The sequence below is a fragment of the Triticum aestivum genome, chromosome 1D (genome assembly GCF_018294505.1).
Source record: "Triticum aestivum cultivar Chinese Spring chromosome 1D, IWGSC CS RefSeq v2.1, whole genome shotgun sequence".
Classification (NCBI taxonomy): Eukaryota; Viridiplantae; Streptophyta; class Magnoliopsida; order Poales; family Poaceae; genus Triticum; species Triticum aestivum.
Window position 1 is genome coordinate 133,291,992 of NC_057796.1, and position 7,154 is coordinate 133,299,145.

A 7,154-nucleotide genomic window follows, 5' to 3' on the forward strand; every position below is an offset into this window, starting at 1 on the left:
GAGAAATGGGTGGCTCACGCTCGCGAAAGATAAGGAGACAAGGTTTGGTGGTTGGTGGGGCCCATGGGAACATGACGTGCTTTTAGCCGGCTGACGCGAGTTTGCGCGCGAGAGACAAGCACTGCACGATCGAGCTCGATCAGATGCCTCACAACGTGGTTTACGACTGCTAGAAATCAGTCGGTTGGAGTAATAATAACGATAGAGAGATGATACACATACAAGCAATAGGAAACAAGGAGGATACAAGCGGTTGTACTACTGTATACCGCCTTCACCATAACTACCAAGTACCGAAAACCTTCACAGTCGTCGAAGGAGAGTACCAGAAGCTGGTCCACATCTTGTTGCTGAAGAAACCCCCTAGCCAGGAGGCGAGCCATGATAGTCACCAGCCCCGGAAGGCTGGATATAGCCCCATAAGGAACATCGACCGGAGGAACCCTCCAAGTCTCTTCAATGCCGTATCCGGGCCCAACTCCAACCCGCCCTTCAACATTCCATCGGATCCTCCACCGTCTTTCGCAACTCCGCAACATTTATCACCATCGCACTCCAAGAGCAGCCCATCTCCGCCACCACACCTAGACGCAACACCAGATCGAAGCCGCTCCAACAGCTTGGACTTCACAAGTGAAAGGATCGATATGGTTGATTAGAAGGGGGGGGGGGTTGAATAGGCAACTAACAATTTTTAGCTTTTCTTTACCAAATTAAACTTAGCATCAAAATAGGTTGTCTAGATATGCAACTAGTTGAGCAACCTATATGATGCAACAACAACAAGCACACAAGCAAGCAAGGGATACAACACAATAAGCTTGCACAAGTAAAAGTAAGAGATACCAAGAGTGGAGCCGGTGGAGACGAGGATGTGTTACCGAAGTTCCTTCCCTTGAAGAGGAAGTACGTCTCCGTTGGAGCGGTGTGGAGGCACAATGCTCCCCAAGAAGCCACTAGGGCCACCGTATTCTCCTCACGCCCTCACACAATGCGAGATGCCGTGATTCCACTATTGATGCCCTTGGAGGCGGCGACCGAACCTTTACAAACAAGGTTGGGGTAATCTCCACAACTTAATTGGAGGCTCCCAATGACACCACGAAGCTTCACCACAATGGAATATTGCTCCGCGGTGACCTCAACCGTCTAGGGTGCTCAAACACCCAAGAGTAACAATATCTACAAGGGATTAGTGGGGAGAATCAAATTTCTCTTGGTGGAAGTGTAGATCGGGGCCTTCTCAACCAATCCCTAGAAAATCAACAAGTTTGATTGGCTAGGGTGAGAGATCGGGCGAAAATGGAGCTTTGAGCAACAATGGAGCTTAGGGAGGGAAGAGGTGGTCTTCTTGGGGAAGAAGACCCCCTATATATAGTGCGGGAAAAGATCCAACCGTTACCCCCTCACTCAGCCCGCGAGACGCGGTACTACCGCACACGCTCGCGGTACTACCGCAAGGCGCTATGGTACTACTGCTTTTGATTGCGGTACTACCGCTCGTGCAGTAGAAGCCAGATGAGGTCCTGTTGCACTAGGCAACGAGCGGTACTACCGCGCGCCCCTGCGGTACTACCGCAGGGCAGGGCTCTTCTAGCTGGAAAAAGCATAGACTAAATAAATTACGTCCGTGACTACTTTCGCTGAGTTAAGGACTGTGCAAAAATCCGGCACGGTACTACCGCTCGGGAGCGGTACTACCGCGTAGGGGCGGAAGTAAAAGATTACTTCCGGGCCTACTTCCGCATGCGCCAGCGTCAGGGCCAGACACAACGGTACTACCGCTCACCAGGAGCGGTACTACCGCTGGTCCTTGCGGTACTACTGCGACCTTGAGCGGTACTACCGCAAGCCCCTGTGGTACTACTGCTCCCTTGAGCAGTACTACCGCATGCCACAGACACTCTAGCATTTGAAAGAAATCATTTCGCAGAGACAAGGATAAATGGACGGTGCTCCAATGAAGCGAAGGAAAGGTGGTGCAAAGGAACAGATGTGTGCGTGTTGATTCCACCCTAACCTTTCCGATGCGGACCCCCTCTTAATAGTACGGTTTTCCTACGACTCAAATCCACCGAAAAGAAACGTAGAGAACCGCCGTCTTTGATAGGCTTCGAGGGGTACCGAATCGTCTTGTGCCTAGACATGAGATATCTGAAATGCTCAATGCACATGATTAGTCCGCAAATGCATTGTCATCAATCACCAAAACCCCATAGGGAGAAATATGCCCTTCCAGTCTCCCCCTTTTTGGTGGATTGATGACAATACGGGATTTGCACAAAGGGATATAAAATGAACAAAAGCAAACCCAAAATCTATAAAATATAGACAGGCTCCCCCTAGATGTGTGCGCTCTATAGATATGCTTTGGACTGCACAACACACATACTAGGATCAACACCCCCCTATATTTTATAGACAAGGCAATCCTTGCAACAAACTAAGTGACACTAAGCATAGAGGCAAGGTATAGTAAGTGAGCATGAAGTAAAGGGCACAAGATAAAATAAGCTCACAATCTACTAAACATACTAGACAATAAAGGATAAGCTTGAGGGCATATGTCTCACACCATATGATAGAATAAGTCTCCTCGTCTCACAAGCACACGCACACAAACCAACAAACCAAAGCAACGAAGGTTCAACGAAACGAAAGCAAAGAGACACAAGACTCGCAAATCCTACACTCTCCCCCTTTGGCATCGAGACACCAAACAGGTAGAGAGGACACCTACGACACATGTGGTAGCTCCCACTAACGTGATCACCCAACAAGCTCCTCATCTGTCTCAGCAGCAGGAATGGACTCCCCATCTGACTCAGTGCACTGATAGCCCTGCTTCGTCATCCAGGCAGCCTCAGGAGTTATGTTCATCTCTGACCCGCTCGAGACTTGCTCGCCAAGCTTCCTCAAGATCCTCTTGTCACGCCGGTGACTCTCCTTCTGAGCAACGTGGGCCTGGTACTGCCCCTTGGCCTGCATGCAGAACAGAGACTTCACCTTGGCCTTGAACTTCTTAGCCTAAGATGGCTCAGAAGAGGGAGGTGCATACCCCTCAGAACTGTCCTCAGCCTCCTCCTCCTCAAACTCATCCTCATCAACATCCATACGAGCAGCCTCGGCCTCAGCCCAGGTAGTGGTGTTAGCCCACTTGTTCTTCTGGCACAACTTGATGAGCTCATGGAGAATCCAGTTGGGAGCAAGAAACTCTTCACCCGGAAAGAGCTTCTCCCAAGTCTTCGAGATCAAGAGGAACAAATAAGGTCCATAGACGGGCACCTTACGATGGAATACAACAAACTGAAGCTCACTCCACATGATATGAGAGACATCAAGTGGTCTAGGTTGGTGAAGACGGGCTTCCTCACAAATAAGCGTCATGTCCACAAGATAGGAGTGCACCTTGTCCTTGTCGCCTATGCGAGGAAAAAGAGAGTTGCGGAAGATCCGGTGGATGCTGTCAAGGAACGGGTTCAGCACAAAAGACTTCTTGCCCTTGGGTAGAGTCTTCTCAACAAGGTAGTTCTGAAGCTTGTTCTTGGATGCAGATCTGGGTTGGCATGCGGGCGGACACCAACGGGAACCTCTAGCCCCTCATCATGAACATGCAACACATCCATGAACTCCTTCCACTCAGCAGTCATCCTCTTCCCATTTGTCATCCAAGTCATGGTCCGCTTCACATACGTGTGGAAGTGGACAGAAGCAAATAACTGAGCCACAAGCTCTGGGTCAAAGTCAAGGTGGAACGTGAGGATCCCCTCAATATCAAACTGCTCCACCAAATCCAGAGGCTCACCAAAATATGCCCGGTTCTTCTTCAGATGTTCCATGTCAATCCACTGGACGGGTACGTAGATGTTTCGCTTGGCCTAGATCACATCTAGGTAGATGAGATTTGTTGCTTGGTCCAGAACAGGTTATTGCCCCTGCTGAGTTCCCTTGGATTGACGTAGGGGTTGAGCTTTCTTCGAATCAGAAACTCTGCTTGAGGCATTTCATCCATGCCGACAGCTGGCTCCTTGGTCTTGGTAGCTGTGGTCTTGACGTGGCGTTGTGGGGCGCGGGACCCCTCGGGAGCTTCTTGGTTGCGAAGGCGCTTGGAGCTCGTGTCACGGCTGGGATTCGAGCACCTTGCATTGGAGCTGGATCCACCACCTAAGACACACAATGCAAACGCACGAGAAGAGCGAGAAGGATTATTGCAAAGACCAAGGCCAAAACCGAACGAAACAAGTAGAAATGAGATTGGGTGTGACAAAACAAGGTAATTCTTAAGTCAACAGTAGTACTAGACCAGGATGCAGAAGTAAAAACTTGCATCTGCTCTAGCCGCGGTAGTACGGCGCTGGTTGGCATGGTAGTACCACGCCTAGAGCGGAAGAACTTTTTTACTTCCGCATGACGGGCGGTAGTACTGCTCCAGCGGAGCGGTAGTACCACACGGGGCGGTTCTTGCACGAGCGAGCGGTAGTACCACGCCAGCGGAGGGGTAGTACCGCACGGAACTGCATCTCGCAAGAACAAATCTAGGAACATCCGTAAAGATAGATTGGTACTACCGTTGATCAAAACTACAGTGTTACATCACACCAAATAGCATATCTACTGCACTAGCACTCTCCAACAATCTCCTCTTGCAAAAATTTAGCCAAAAATCACAAGAACTACACATGCATCTCCCAAAACCTAGAAGCACAACAACGGGGATAAGAGAGAGGGACTAAGGGAGATACCGGGTTCCATGGCAAGAGGGCGAGGTGGGGATCGATCCCACCGGTTGGAATGCGAGGAGAGTGGCCGGAGATGGAGATCCGACGAGGTCCTCCGGCGCCGTTCTTGGGCAGGAGAGAGAGAGAGATGAAGTGAGGGGAAGGGATGAATGGGTATGGGGGAGTTGGAACTCCCCCTGCCCGTCTTAACCCCCACGTGCTCTCGACAGCGCGGTAGTACCGCGGGTCATCGCGGTAGTACCGCACACAGGGCGGTAGTACCGCTCTTCCAGCGACAGTAAAAAATTACTACCGCGATGGAAGCGGTAGTACCGTGCCGTGGGTGCAGCTGTGCAAGCACAGGAGCCACCCACCTCCAGCGGTAGTACCGTGGCTTGCCACGGTAGTACCGTACACCCAAGAAAGTGCAAGTTTCGACAAAACAGATTAACACGGCCTTTGCAATGCACACTTTGAGCAATCGGACATGCAAAAGAGCACAAACGAAGCAACTAAACCACATACAAAGCCTGAAAGAAAGCAAAATGACAACGAGGACCAAACACGAACCAAAACTTCTCAAGAGGAGAGGTCGGTGGCCGGAGCCACCTATGTTTGAGTCAATTGGTATGGCACCGCGAAGAATTATCCTTGGGCCCATGACCAAAACTCGTCTTTGAAGCACAAGTACCATCTACATGTTGGGGAACGTAGCATGCAATTTTTAAAAAAAATTCCTACGATCACACAAGATCTATCTAGGAGATTCATAGCAACAAGATGGAGAGAGTGTGTCCACGTACCCTCGTAGACCGAAAGGGAAAGCGTTTAGTAACGCCGTTGATGTAGTCGAACGTCTTCGCAATCCAACCGATCCAAGCACCGAACATATGGCACCTCCGCGATCAGCACACGTTCAGCTCGATGACGTCCCTCGAACTCTTGATCCAGTTGAGGCAGAGGGAGAGTTCCGTTAGCACGACGGTGTGGCGATAGTGATGATGAAGTTAATGGCGCAGGGCTTCGCCTAAGCACTACGACGATATGACCGAGATGTGTAACTGTGGAGGGGGGCACCGCACACGGTTAAGAGAAAACTTGTGTGTTCCAGGGTGCCCCTGCCCCCGTATATAAAGGAGGGGAGGGGGAGGCCGGCCGGCCCTCTAGGGCGCGCCAAGAGAGGGGAGTCCTACTAGGACTCCAAGTCCTAGTAGGATTCCACCTAAGGAAGAAGGGGAAGAAGGAAGGGAAGGAAAGGGGGGCGCCACCCCCTTCCCCTAGTCCAATTCGCACCCAGGGGGAGGGGGCGGCCAGCCCCTTGTGGCCCTTCCTCTCTCCCCACTAAGGCCCATGAAGGCCCATTAGTTCCCCCGGGGGGTTCCGATAACCCTCTGGCACTCCGATAGTTATCCGGTACCTCTCGGAACTCATCCGGTGTCCGAATAACATCGTCCAATATATCAATCTTTATGTCTCGACCATTTCAAGACTCCTCGTCATGTCCGTGATCTCATCCGGGACTCCGAACAAACTTCTTCATCAAATCACATAACTCATAATACAAATCGTCATCGAATGTTAAGCATGCGGACTCTACGGGTTCGAGAACTATGTAGACATGACCGAGACATATCTCTGGTCAATAACCAATAGCGGAACCTGGATGCTTATATTGTCTCCTACATATTCTAGGAAGATCTTTATCGGTCAAACCGCATAACAACATCCTTTGTCATCGGTATATTACTTGCCCGAGATTCGATCGTCGGTATCATCATACCTAGTCCAATCTCGTCACCGGCAAGTCTCTTTACTCGTTCTATAATGCATCATCCCGCAACTAACTCATTAGTCACATTGCTTGCAAGGTTTATAGTGATGAGCATTACCCAGAGGGCCCAGAGATACCTCTCCGATACACGACAACTCAACAAACACCATCAGAGACACCTGTAGAGCATCTTTATAATCACCCAGTTACGTTGTGACGTTTGATAGCACACAAGGTCCTTCCTCCGGTATTCGGGAGTTGCATAATCTCATAGTCAGAGGAACATGTATAAGTCATGATGAAAGCAATAGCAATAAAACTAAACGATGCTAAGCTAACGGATGGGTCTTGTCCATCACATCATTCGCTAATGATGTGATCCCGTTGATCAAATGACCACACATGTCTAGGGTCAGGAAACTTAACCATCTTTGATTAACGAGCTAGTCTTGTAGAGGCATACTAGGGACACTCTGTTTGCCTATGTATTCACACATGTACTAAGTTTCCCGTTAATACAATTCTAGCATGAATAATAAACATTTATCATGACATAAGGAAATATAAATAACAACTTTATTATTGCCTCTAGGGCATATTTCCTTCAGTCTCCCACTTGCACTAGAGTCAATAATCTAGTTCACATCGTCATGTGATTTAATACC